Here is a 14,059-nt window from a genome sequence, read left to right as displayed (position 1 = left end):
AGAGCCCAAGGTCAAGAAAACTGAGATGGGCACAGTCGGCCTTGGCCCTCTTAATGGGCTGTCGCGCCACTGAGTTAGTTAGTTATTATTATGACAACTGTCAGTTCTTTTATTAATGTGCTTTATACAAGATCCTTAGGTCCAAGGTTAATTTATCTTTAACGATTAACGATTTTAAGATAGTATATTTCATAAACAATTCATTACGATTACACTTTTCTCTTCCTCATGAAAATTGTCATCATGAACAATTTAGGTTAAGCGAGAACTATAATAAACTAAGAATGAAGGATGAAAGGAATCCAATCAACAGATTAGTGAATGGATGAATTAATACGAATCAGAAATAAATAGCAGTGAATTAATTTATGGGCGAATCATTGAAGGATATTTTCGTGGTTAGTCGGATGAAGAGGAATGAGTTCATAAATGCATTAAAAAATAGTGCGTGGAGTCCCTCCGCGCGGAAGAAATTAAACTTCGCAACCTGCGACGTTAATTGTAGAAGAATCAACAGTCGTAGAAGGATCACTAGTTCTATTCAACGAGTCATTTTCCTGCTCCGCTCGCTTCCGTGCTTTGAAATCACGGTAATATTGTGCATTTTGCTTGTGGTTGCCTCATCGTCTTGCCCTGAAAAACGTATTTGTTTTAATAATGTATGTGAATGCGTCATAATGTAATTTCAGAAGAGAAAACCTAACAATCAATTGATATTCACAAGAGACATACCTTGACATAACCTTAAATCCGTCGCATTGTCCGTAGGATTGTTTTCACTCATTTTTTACAATTGTTATCCCCTAAATTTGAAAATAAAAAATACTATCCTATTAAATATCTGTGTATCAAATCAAACTAAAAAAATATTTATAGAAAAACAATACTTTCATGACTTTTATTATTTTTATGCTAGTGAGAACCAAAACAATATGGAAATGAATGAGGGAAAACTGGATCTTACCACGTGATTTCCCGGCCAATAAAAATGTAGCGTTAAACGTTTAACGCAACCTTGTTGGAAGTCGCATAAGAAGTATAACTTCAAAAATATTTATAGCGTTAAACGTTTAACGCAACCTTGTTGGAAGTCGCATAAGAAGTATAACTTCAAAAATATTTATAGCGTTAAACGTTTAACGCAACCTTGTTGGAAGTCGCATAAGAAGTATAACTTCAAAAATATTTATAAACCTATAAATTGATTTACGGCTGTCGACGACAAACAATTTCATTTTCAAAGCAATTTCTAACAGAAGGACAGCACATGGAATAAAAATTACAACAATAATGTATATCGAAAATGATATCTTCAAAACAGTTGATTGTTGTTGTTGTTAATTTACGTCGCACTAGAGCTGCACAATGGGCTATTGGCGACGGTCTAGGAAACAGGGGCGTATATATGGGGGGTGCCGAGGGGGCCAGGGCCCCTCCCGAAATCCGAAGGAAAAAAATTATATATATACACGTATAGTTAGTTGATATTCGGATGGCTTTGCTAGCAAATAGTTTCCGAAAAAAAGTATAGATGGCGCTAAGAGTATCGTAAATCTAAAATGAAGGCGTACAATGAAGGCGTGGCCTATTTTGAAGACCCAATCGAGATTTTGAATAGGTTCCTTTTCGAAGATTTTAGACTGTTCCAGAAATCAAAGCTTCTCGAATTCATGCGCTCTAACTCAATCTATATAAGCGGGAAACATTTGTTGTTAAGTCAATTGCATTCATAATGAAGAGACAAGCTTCTATTATAAATTTTTTTGCAAAAAAACAGATTGTAAATAAGTCTATTAGCGACAGTACTGAAGTTGGCTGTGCTACTAAGAATGTTTCTTCTGGTTTCGAAGGTATTGGTACGGTTGATCCACATCCAGCCCCACTTACAGAGGACTTCAACCAGGTAAAAAGAAATATCTATGATATTGGAAACTATTGTCAAAACGATTCCGTTCGTTCGTTAACAAATGAAGAAAAAATTTCGCTTGTAGAAAATGTTTGGAAACCACAACCTGCATACAAATTTCCTTCTAATTCCAGTTGTTCTACTTCAACCCATACTAGAACTTTTCAAATGAAATGGTTAGAAGAATTTGAGTGGTTAGCTTATTCTGAAGAAAAATCCGGATCTTTTTGTAAATATTGCGTAATATTTTCACCTTCCAATACTGTAGGAAAAGGAGATGATCAAGTAACAGGGGCATTAGTAACACGGGCATTTAATAATTTGAAAAAAGTCAAGGAAATATTTCATAAAAATGAAAATTGCATTTATCATAAAACATCAGTTTTGATTGCTGATGACACTAAATCCATTGTAAAAAAAAAGCTGACAGTGTTATCAATCAAGTCAATTCTCAAAGAAAATTGGATATTGAAAAAAACAGAAAAAGATTGATTCCTATTATACAAACTATAAGATTTTGTGGAAGGCAACAAATAGCAGTGAGAGGTCATCGTGATGGTGGACGAATAGGCCTAGAAGAACCCGAAAAAAATGACGGAAATTTTCGATCATTGCTGAGATACCGAGCTAACAGTGGAGATAAAGACCTTAAAGATCAATTAATGAACAGTGGTGGGAAGAGTATGTACACCAGTTCTTTTATACAAAACGAAATCATTGACACGTTTGGTCATTTAATCCAATCTCAAATTGTGACAAATGTCAGGAAGTCTATTTTTTATTCCATTTTAGCAGATGAAACCACTGACATTAGCCAAGTAGAGCAGTTTTCTCTTTGCGTACGGTATGTTGAAGACCAATCATACGAAATTAGAGAAGATTTTTTAACTTTCGTCCCCGTTCATGACGTTACTGGTGCAGGCTTAGCTAACACAGTGTTGGAGACCTTGTCAAGTTTAGGATTTGACTTAAAGAAAATGAGAGGTCAAGGATATGACGGTGCTTCCGCGATGAGAGGGCAATTCAGAGGGGTACAAGCCTTTATCAGAGAAAAACTTCCACTGGCCTTGTATACACATTGTTCATCACATAGTCTAAATTTGTGTTTGTCAGATGCAAGTAACATCCCTTCTATAAGAAATTGCATGGGCGTTATCAAAGAAGTCTGCGGATTTTTCCACAAGTCAGTCAAAAGAACTGAAATACTGAAATCGACGATATCTGACTGCTGTCCTGAACAGAAAAAAAAGAAACTTATTTCACTCTGTGAAACACGATGGGTGGATAGGCACGACTCTGTGTTTTTGTTTAAAGATATTTTAGAACCAATCATTCTCTCTCTTTTGAAAATAGAAGAAGAATCAAGTGACTCAGCACCTAAGGCACATGCTCTAGGTAGTTCTATCAGTCAATTTCAATTTCTTGTCAATCTTTTTCTTTTGAGCCGCATGCTGTCAACTACACATAACTTATCCGAGACGCTTCAAAAAAGAAACATAGATCTTTCTCAAGCCATGGCAAATGTTACAAGCGTCTTAGATCTGCTATCGAAGCAAAGGGCAAATGCTGAAGACAACTTTAAAACCCTGTATGTTGAAGTAAAGGAATTTGCTGAAAAACTCGACATTAAAGAAGAGATTTCAAGAATTTGTCGTCTTCAAACAGCCCGCAACAACGTCCCTTACAGCACAAAGGAAGAGTACTATCGACGAATTGTTTATGTACCTTACCTTGACAATTTTTGTAATTCCCTAAAGGAACGCTTTCAATCTCACAAGGAAACAGTTGCATCCTTACAACACATACTTCCAGAATTTTGTATAAAAACAGATTTCAGTTCTCTGGAAGCTGCTTTCAATTTCTACGAAGACGATTTGTCCCATAAAGAGATCGTGAAAAGTGAATTTATGTTATGGAGAGAAAAGTGGAGTCGGGATAAATCTGAAGATCTTACCAAAACAGCAATTTGTTGTTTAGAAAAATGTGACAAGACTTTCTTCCCTAACATTTATATTCTTTTAAAATTACTAGCAGTTCTACCTGTTTCTGTTGCGACTGTGGAAAGAAGCTACTCAAGTTTAAGAAGACTGAAGTCTTACTTAAGAAACACCACTACGGAAAATAGACTTAATGGACTTGCATTACTTTCCATCCATAGAGACGTTAAAATAAGCGATGAAGAAGTACTTGATAAGTTTGCAAGTGTACCAAGAAATCTGAACTTTGTTTTGTAAATTTTACTTAAAAAGACAAACTTCTTATATATAAATATATATATATATATGTATGTACAGTCGTCAATCCAAATAAAATCAATTGTTACGTTCAATTTTGTTTACTCATAGTTTATAAACTGAAAGCATGAAAAAAATGATAACGAGATTGTTTAGTTCCAACACTTAAGTTTTTTTAAAACTAAAAATAAAATTAAATGTTGGGCCCCCTCCAAAATTTTAACTTATATTCGCCACTGCTAGGAAACATCCCGGAGGATGATCCGAAGACATGCCATCACAATTTTGATCCTCTGCGGAGGGGATCAAAACAGTTGATAATCACGCACTTATGTGAATAAAAGGTAGCAGAGCTAAATATTGCTTTCCTTTGATTTGTGCATGGTCACTTGTGTTGTGTTCACTTTATTTACTTCTTTGCAACATAGCCTACGAATATTCCTTCTACTCCTTTTTCATCCAATTTGCACCTTTTACTCTTATGAATGTGGGCAAAGGCTTTTGCACCAAATGTTTCGATATTTGAAAGATCAGGTTCGAAGCCTGTCCAAAGTTCATAAGGAGTTTTTGATGGTAATTTGATTGAAAGTCTATTTTGGAGTTAGTTAGCCGTCATTGCCGCCTCTGCCCAAAATCTTTATGGTAGGTTATCTTCGCATAAAAGACATCTTGTCATTTCTACCAATCTTCCATTTTTTCTATCTGATACTCCGTTTTAAGGAATTGAAAATGGAACAGTTAGCTGGTTTTCAATACAATATTCAGTTAAGAAATTTTCAACATAATTTCCAATATATTCCCCTACGTTATCGCTTCGTAAAACTTTTAGCACTTGACCAAATTTATTTTTAGTTACAGCAACATACTTTTTAATTTTAGAAAAAACTTCGCTTTTTATAGACAGTAAATAAATTGTGGTATATCTGGAATAGTCGTCTACAAATATTAAAAAAATATCGTTTACCACTATTGCATTGGACCGCAAATGTCACTATGAACCAAATCAAGGGGTTCTTTAGCTCTATATTTAGCTTCTTTGAGTAAGAAAATTCGGAAATTTTATTTTTAGTACAATGAACACAATTTTCTACTTGATGACTACCATCTATTTTAATACCATCGGCAAGATTATTTTTGACTAATTGTTTTATGGCTTCACTGTTTCGATGACCAAGTCTCTTATGCCATAAAGCTATACGATTATTATTATCGCATTTGAATGAATAGTTAACATTCATTTCATCATTACTTAAATTTACTTTATATAAACTATTATTTTAAAAAATAGCTTGCATGCAGGTTATGGATGGGTGATCGTGTAAAGCTAAGGGCGGTGGCGCTAGTGGTAAAATTGCTCTTTCTAGACTTCCGGGTTACTGCTTCCGATATATTTTTATGCCGCAGATTGAAAAAACGCGCCATCATATTATTGCATCATATCTTTTGCAGTATTTCACATGAACCGAGTTCTTTCTTTCAGCCTTTAAACTTCAGCATTATCATATTAATATTAAAATCATTAGAATATTTTCTAATTAGGCTAACTTAACAGATATTTTCAAAGATATTTTTGGCAACATTTTATTCAAATGTAGCCAAATAAGGGATAAAATACAAAACATGGCAAACCTTAAGAATTATTCACAATGAGATATTAACTTTCCAAAAATTTTTTTGTCCTTACGACCTCTGAGAATCAATACATTTCTGAAAGCTCTTATGAATGGTACAATTATGTTTAGATTTGAACCCAAATTACAATAACAAAACTGCATAGAATATTTGGCTTGTTCACACATCGCCTCATAGTCATAACATAAGCGGAGGGATACACCGGAAATTTTCTAAATTTCTTCCGGTTTAAGGACGCTTGTTATTGTTTACATTAGACCACCCATCCCATCTTTATTTACAAAACATTGATCTTTATAAAAAATTACTGAGGAGCCATTTTCTGTTATTCTCTTAACTGAAATTAAATTACTTTCTAATTCAGGTATGTAACATGTTAATATACATCTTTCAATGATAAGTTAAAAATGCCATTGTCTGTATTTGTTTTGAGACAAACGTCGCTAAATCCTTCCGAAAATAAACTTTTCCCATCTGAAATAGTTATTTTCAAAGGTTCTTTGCTTTTATTGAAATTAAAAAATAATTTTCTATTATTTAGTAGATGTTGTGATAAGCCGATACGAGGGTTGCTATTTATATTTGTGGCCTTGGCAACAGTAAGTGTTGCTAGGCGACCGCAGACGATTTTAATCGAAAGTTTGATATTTTTAAACATAAATTCAGCAGACGATTTACCATTATAGCTTCATTTGTGTTGTTGACAGTAAATTGAAAAGTTTTTCTCTTTCAAAAAATGGAATTGAATCGTGAACATTTTCGTGCCATTATTTTTCATAACTTTCGACGTGGATTTTCAAGACAAGAGTGCTTCGATGAACTTAATTCTTTATTCAGCGATAAAGCGTCATTCTACAGCACTGTAAAAAATTGGTATAATGAATTTAATCGTAGTCGATGTTCGATCCAGGACGAATCGCGTGCAGGTCGTCCAAAATCCGTTGTTGTGCCAGAAAAGATCGATGCTGTGCGTGAACTGATAAAGCAAGATCGTCATGTGACATACCGTGAGATAGAGGCGTCTTTGGACATTAGTATGACTAGCATCAATAAAATATTGCATGAACATTTGAGCGTAAAAAAAATTTGTTCGCGTTAGATCCCGCTTAATCTGACAAACGCTCAAAAAAAAAGGCTCGTGTCGATTGGTGCAAGGAAATGTTGGAAAAATACGTTCAAGGTACATCAAAGGCTGTGTATAACATCTACACAGGTGACGAATCATGGATGTATGCATATGAGCCGGAAACAAAACAGCAATCAACTGTATGGGTCTTCCAAGACGAGGCAAAACCAACAAAAGTTGTTCGAGGAAGAAGCACATCGAAACAAATGATTGCCTGTTTCTTCGGCATTAACGGTCATGTGGCAACAGTGGCGTTAGAGCAACGCAGGACGGTCAATTCTGAATGGTACACGACCATTTGTTTGCCAGAAGTCATCGGAGAAATTCGAAAAAAGCAGAAGAACAGGCGAATCATGACAATGCGAGCTCTCACACATCGACTCAAACAAAGGCATTTTTTCAATATCGCCCAGGGCGTGACAGCGTTTTCCTCCGACACTGCGGCTACTCCATATATTTTGAGAGTCAGGAATCAAAATCCGTCTAAAAAAGGTATGTTTGTATTCAGAGGAAGTACGCTTCTCTGTCTGATTTTGTAATATCGGCTGCACTAATTAATTAGCATATTTGAGGTCATCCCCTCGAACCAGTCAGTCCCAGTAGTGGAAAATTTGATCATTAGATCAAAAGTTATTCAGGACGATTATTATTATTTATTTTTTTCCGTGCTGCATATCTTAGTTGCAATTTTCCATTTTGCCAGAAATACTAATATAAGCTAAATCTTAGGAAATAACAGTCAATTCCATTCGTTTTGTAAAACTATTTCATTATATAACGAGGAAAATTTCCATTTTCAAAAGCATCAAATCCGTGTTTGATGATAACCTCAAAGAGGTAAAAGTAATAAATCAAATCAGTATTTCTTCAAATATTTTTACATTTTTGCATTTATTTCCAAGGGGTGCAAAATATTAAAAAAATATTACCCAAATAAATAATATTAATGGTATAAATTAAACATAATAGGTAAAAATAAAACAATAGGTATAAATAATAGGTATAAATTAAACATATCTCTTGTCATTAAAGTAAAGTGGGGAGGGGACTTCGAATGAACGTGAAATAATGAATGGGTATAGTAAAAAAGTTAAAATACATTTTATAAATACACATTCTGTTAATTAAAATTTATGTAACCAATTTTTCAGTATAAAAATTATCGACAAAACTAAGTATTTGTTTGTTCTCTAAGTCAGTTGAAACTTCAAAGGATAGACTGTAAAAATTTCGAATTTATATTATAAATTTATTTTTTTTCTACAGAAAATTCCGCCAGACTGATTTACTTTTTTGATGTGGCATTATTTTTGTACTGTTTTTATTATTGTTTATGAAAAGTCGAGGAAGGAAATTTATTGCAGGTATGATTAAGAAACAGGATCCTGATATCACAATTCCTGTGTAACTTTATTCTACAATTTCCTTTCTCTGATCTTTTTCGAACTAAGGAATGACAAGATAGCTATAAGAACGTTCTCAATAAATAACTAAATAGGAAAGCAACTTACCAAAACAAAGAATGTTTTTTAACCATAATTATGTTAATTAAACCATAGATATGCAAATTAACACCTTTTATATTTTTAGAAAATTTGTCAAAAATGAAATAAAAAAAAGGAGAGCATTATGGGTTGCATATTTATATTTAAAAGAAGGAAGCAGGCTGTTTTATTGGCAGAGGAAACAGGAGTTGAAAGGTGATTACGAGAGACACATTTAGTCAGACAATCTAACTGGTTTTTCAGTTTTTGTCCCGCCTTATTCACTAGTGATTCAAAAATTTTTGTTCCCTAAATATTAAATCAAATAATTTAATCTTAACATCATTTCTTAATTATTGCTCCCCATTTGCATATTTTTTCCTTTATTTTTCACAAGAATTTAATATATATATATATATATATATATATATATATATATATATATATATATATATATATATATATATATATATATATATATATATATATATATATATATATATATATATATATATATATATAATATATAATATATATATAATATACAACATATACATAAACAATATATATATATAATATACATAAACAATATATATATATATATATATATATATATATATATAATATATATATATATATATATAATATACATAAACAATATATATATATATATATATATATAATATATATATATATATATATATATATATATATATATATATATATATATATATATATATATATATATATATATATATATATATATATATATATATTGAGGATGGTGATTTAAGTGGTTATAGATGGTGACAATTCAAACGGTGTTATTCTCAAAAAACATTTTTACGCATTTGATAAACTACAACTTCTTTACTTTTTATTAAATTTATTCAAAATAATTGCATGTGTATATTTTCTAAGGTGCAATAGCATTTTATTAATTTATATTTTTATATTTGTCTTTATAATGCTTTTATATTTGTCGTCTACCGAGAGATATTGGGAAGCAAGAGCGCTCCTGAGGAAATGACTTTTTACTTTTTTGTTTTGTTCCTGTGTTTTTTCTTTTCAACATGTTAATTCACTCCTGCCATTTGAAATAAATAAATAAATAAATATTTGTCTTTATAAAGCAAAGGAATAGAAAGACTTAAAATGCCTCCAAATTTCACCAGGCAATCAATCTGGTCTTGATCTCTTTCATCACACCTTTTCACTAGTGATTCAAACGATTTAAATATTTCTCGATATCGTTTCTTAAATATTAATTCATGACTCCTAATATACATTTCCCCCCTTTCTTTGTAAAGGATTTTAAGAATATGCATTAAGGGTGGTGGTTACAGAGCACCTGTGTAAATAACAAGTCTGAGAATGTATTGACGTGGAGTTTGAGGTGATATTTTAAACAGTGTTATTCTCACAAAGCATTTTTCTTAGTTGAGATAGCTACAGCGACTTTACTTTTTATTTGACTTCTTTGATATAACAGCATGTGCATATTTTCTGGACCATAAAAGCTTTTTGTTTATTTATCGCGTTATTTATCTTCATAAAACAGAGGGACTTTGATTAAAAACAACTGCGAGTTTCACCAGGCAATTAAACTGGTTGTAATGTCTTTTAGGCCTCTTTTTTACGTGTGAAAATGACAAAGGGTTTTTCTTACTTGTGAAAACTACATAACTTCGTTACTTAGAGCCGTGGTGGTCCTAGAGATAGAGCTCTCGCCTCCCAATGAGGTGATCCAGGTTTGAATCCCATCGATGGCAGATCGATATGAATTCTGCACGCGATTTGCATCGATCACAATGCTGACGTAAAATATCCCCAGTGGTAGACGCATCATGAGTTAGAGGTTAGAGTCCCCTTGCTGTTGGGCTAAACGTGGTAGGTGTTCGGGATTTTCCTCTCCATGTAACGCAAATGCTGGTTAATTCCATCAGAAGTCCTCCACGAAGGCTAGTTTCCTCCAATGCTTGATTCGGGAGTTCTCTGGTCTTCTGTGTTGGGTTCAAAAATACAAGGCTAAGGAGTCGTAAACACAGAATTGGGTCGGCTATTCAACGCCAGTTATAAAATTAATAATTTCTTTACTTTTCATTTCATTTACACAAAAATATAACAGCCTGTGTTTATTTTCTGTAACATAAAAATCATTTAATTCATTTATTTGTCTTATTATTTGTTTTGATAAAACAATGAGAGCATTTTAAAGACTTTGGTTTGAAACTCCTCTAATATTCATCAGGCAATCAAACTGGTTTTTCACGTCTCTTTTTTCCCTAGTGTTTCGAAAAGTTTTGATAGCCCTTTTATTTTCTTAAATATTGATATGTTACACCTAAATGCATGCTTTTTTTCCTACATTTTCGACAAGGATTTCAAATATATATTACATTAAGGGTAGAGATTGCTGTGTACTTTGTATAAACCAGAAAGCTCTAACTGTATTGACGTGGAGATATGGGAATTTAAACGGCGTTATTCCTCAAAAAACATTTTTTTTTCATGCTATAATTACAACCTTTTTAGCTTTTGATTTAATTAACTCAAAAATGTAAAAACCCGTATTTTTTATACATTTATTGCGACAAAAAATATTTATTTTTTCTCCAATAAAATGAAGAGGAATTAGAAAACTTTGATTAGAAACTCCTGAAATTTTCCTCCGGCAATCAAACTGGTTTTTATGTAGTCGATTTAAGTTTAAATAAGAATTTTTAAAAAATCATAGCATCAAGGGTAACAGATTTTTTCAACAGAGAAATGCTAAACTTCTGAAAATAATGCGGAGAAAGAAAAATTAAAACTAAAATCAGCTAATCAAATAAGATATACCAAAAGAGGTTCAGGAACTAATATTTTCATTCAATAAGTAAAAAGTAAATAACTATTTCTTCATTCGTTATGTATAAATAAATTGGCCAACGATGCTAAAAACTCAATTTTCCGTTTAACATAAAACGCTTTATATAACGAAATGGTGTGTAACTTCAACTATACCTTCTTTTTTTTCCTCTATGAATCTTTCAAAGGAGTTAAAAGCAGAACAGGAAAAGGTTGAAGTGCTTGGCGATAAAACAAGACGTAATCTAAACACCCTACTATTTTTAATATTGTATAGCAGACTTTTTTCTCGCCACAAAACTTAAGATTCTTACATTGTTGATGGAAAGATATATTGTTAGAACAAAAGATTGATAAGTATAATAACTAATTGAAATGTGTTATAAAGGTCTATAGTATAAAGATTTGGCCATGTAGGAAATAATTGCACAGTGAGCAAAATAAAAAGCGGACCACCATGAATAACTTTTGATCTAATGATCGGAAATTCAAATTCCAATCCTTTAGGGTTAGTGATCATAAATTCGATAATTAACTAGTGCAGGCGATATTTTAAGTTACGAAATCAGACACAAAAACGTACTTTCTCTGAATAAACATACCTTTGTTGCAATGGTATCAAATTTTTGTCCCCCAAAATATTGGATAGCAATCTGGGAAATATGGTCCCCATAGTTCGATCAGAGCAATCCAAAGCTCGGACCTTAATGTTAATTTTATTTTTTGCGTATTCCGTCATATCTCAAAAACTTTTTAAGCGAATTGAAATTTTTTTACTTGCAATTATAAAATTCATCCCTCCAAACATAATTGCATGCGAAAATAGCTTTTACTAAATATTTTTTATTTTTTAATTATTTTACTTAATAATAGCCAAAAAAATTTGAATTGTTAAGGTATGCAGTTTTTAGCATCTTTCTAAAGACCATAATTTTACACGGCAAATTGCAAAATTTGAGCAAAATCGGTCAAAAAACTACCGAGAAATTAAATTTTAAAAATATAGTTATTTTAAAAAAATAATAATAAATATTTATATAAGTTTATGCAGAGAAAGTACATTGTTTTTGTCTGATTTCGCAACTTTAAATATCGTTTGCATTAATTAATTTGTGTTTTCACCCCTCAAACCATTAAGATTGAATCCCATAGAACATGAAGATCCGATCAAAAGTTATTCAGAGTGATTCGTTTTTTATTTTTGCTCTCTGTGCAGGTAGAAGACTGGAAACAGTTAAATAATTTGAGAAAAATACTCCTAATCAAATTATTAAAACATAATGAATTAAATGTTCAAATTTTAACTATACAAGAATACTAAAAAGTACTCACGAATCTGATGTAGGGACAGTTCTTATAAACAAAAGAAAAATATGATAATTTTAAATTCTTTCATAATTTTTTTCAGTCTTGAGTATTCCTTGAAAAATTTACACCCCTTTCGCAAAAAAGTTTATTAAAATATTTTATTTTGATGATTCTTTGACCAAAATTATTAATAATACTTCGATAGATTAACTTTTTGCCCTTTCCTCTCTAAAAGTTATCAAAAATTTGCAAACACGACTGGTTTCATAAATTTTTATCACCTTGTAGGGAAACACAAATAATTTCATTTTAATACTTTTTTTTAAATCTTTTAATCCTTAATATTTTTTAAAATTTTAAATTTTGTTCAACGAATTGAATTTTTCAAACTTTATTCTCCACACAAAACCAAAAACTTTTCCTATTAAAAATTCGATCTATACAAGGTGTTTCGTAATGCCCACCCTTAAAATGTTGTTTTAGTACGGCTCTAAAGAATGCACCAGTGTTATATTTGGGTCTTTATAATCTTAATCAGAATCATATGCTCATAGAAGCAAACATCTGCATATTATTATTTTAACAGAGTTCATGCGGTCTTTAAAACAATAAGAAAATTGTGGCATCTATATTGTAATTATTATTGTAATGTAGTTGTCTTTAACTTAAAAATTAAAATTTCAAAACTTAAGATTTTATAACCAGATATTTAGAGTTATTAAAATTGATTTGTGGTGAATCTAAACGTAATAAAATACATTTTTCTTCCTAGTATTGCTGGGACCATTTAAGTTTCTTAAGGAGCTTACGAAGCTTCTTTTTAACAGGAAACTATCGTATCAGATATATGATGGTAAGAATCATGAAATAAGTTTGTAGTAAAAAGAATTAAGCAGAGGAATATACAGTAGCTATATTTGGTGATAAGCTGTTCGTAATTGAAGAATATGTTGAGCGAAATTTTATGGCAAATATACAAAAATTGGTTTTAGAATGTATAGAAACATTAAGATGCTATTTATAAATTATCTTTATCCAAAGAAAGCCACGTAATTCACATATTTAGCAGAATGAAACGATCTCGTTTAAAAAAGGAATCGTACAATATTCTTAAACATACATGTTTCAGTATTTTTGAAATGCCACATAATGTTCACTAATTTCGTCATATATAGAAAAAAGAGAATTATCTGGAATTATATAAAACCTTGTGCTTTCGCTTGATAGTTAAAATCTCTTCCATAAACTCGACATTTTTTTTTCGAACTTTTTCGTGATTTGTTCTGCACATCCTTATATATTTAAATTAAAGTAAATTTGGTTTTAGTATAAAATCTTCCTGTTTAAAAAAGTTAAAAGCAACTTATAAAATATAAATAATGTCATATTAGAAGTTTATGTGCTTAAATTTTAAAATCTTGGAAAATACTAAATATTTCATAATTAATTTAAATTTTATTTTCAAAAGACATGAAAACGAAAGCAATCTTTGCCCTTTGTGACAAAAATCAGTCCTAAA

Source organism: Parasteatoda tepidariorum, chromosome 6 (assembly GCF_982258835.1).
Source record: "Parasteatoda tepidariorum strain Cologne lab strain chromosome 6, Ptep-v5.0, whole genome shotgun sequence".
Lineage (NCBI taxonomy): Eukaryota > Metazoa > Arthropoda > Arachnida > Araneae > Theridiidae > Parasteatoda > Parasteatoda tepidariorum.
This window is presented reverse-complemented; position numbering follows the sequence as displayed.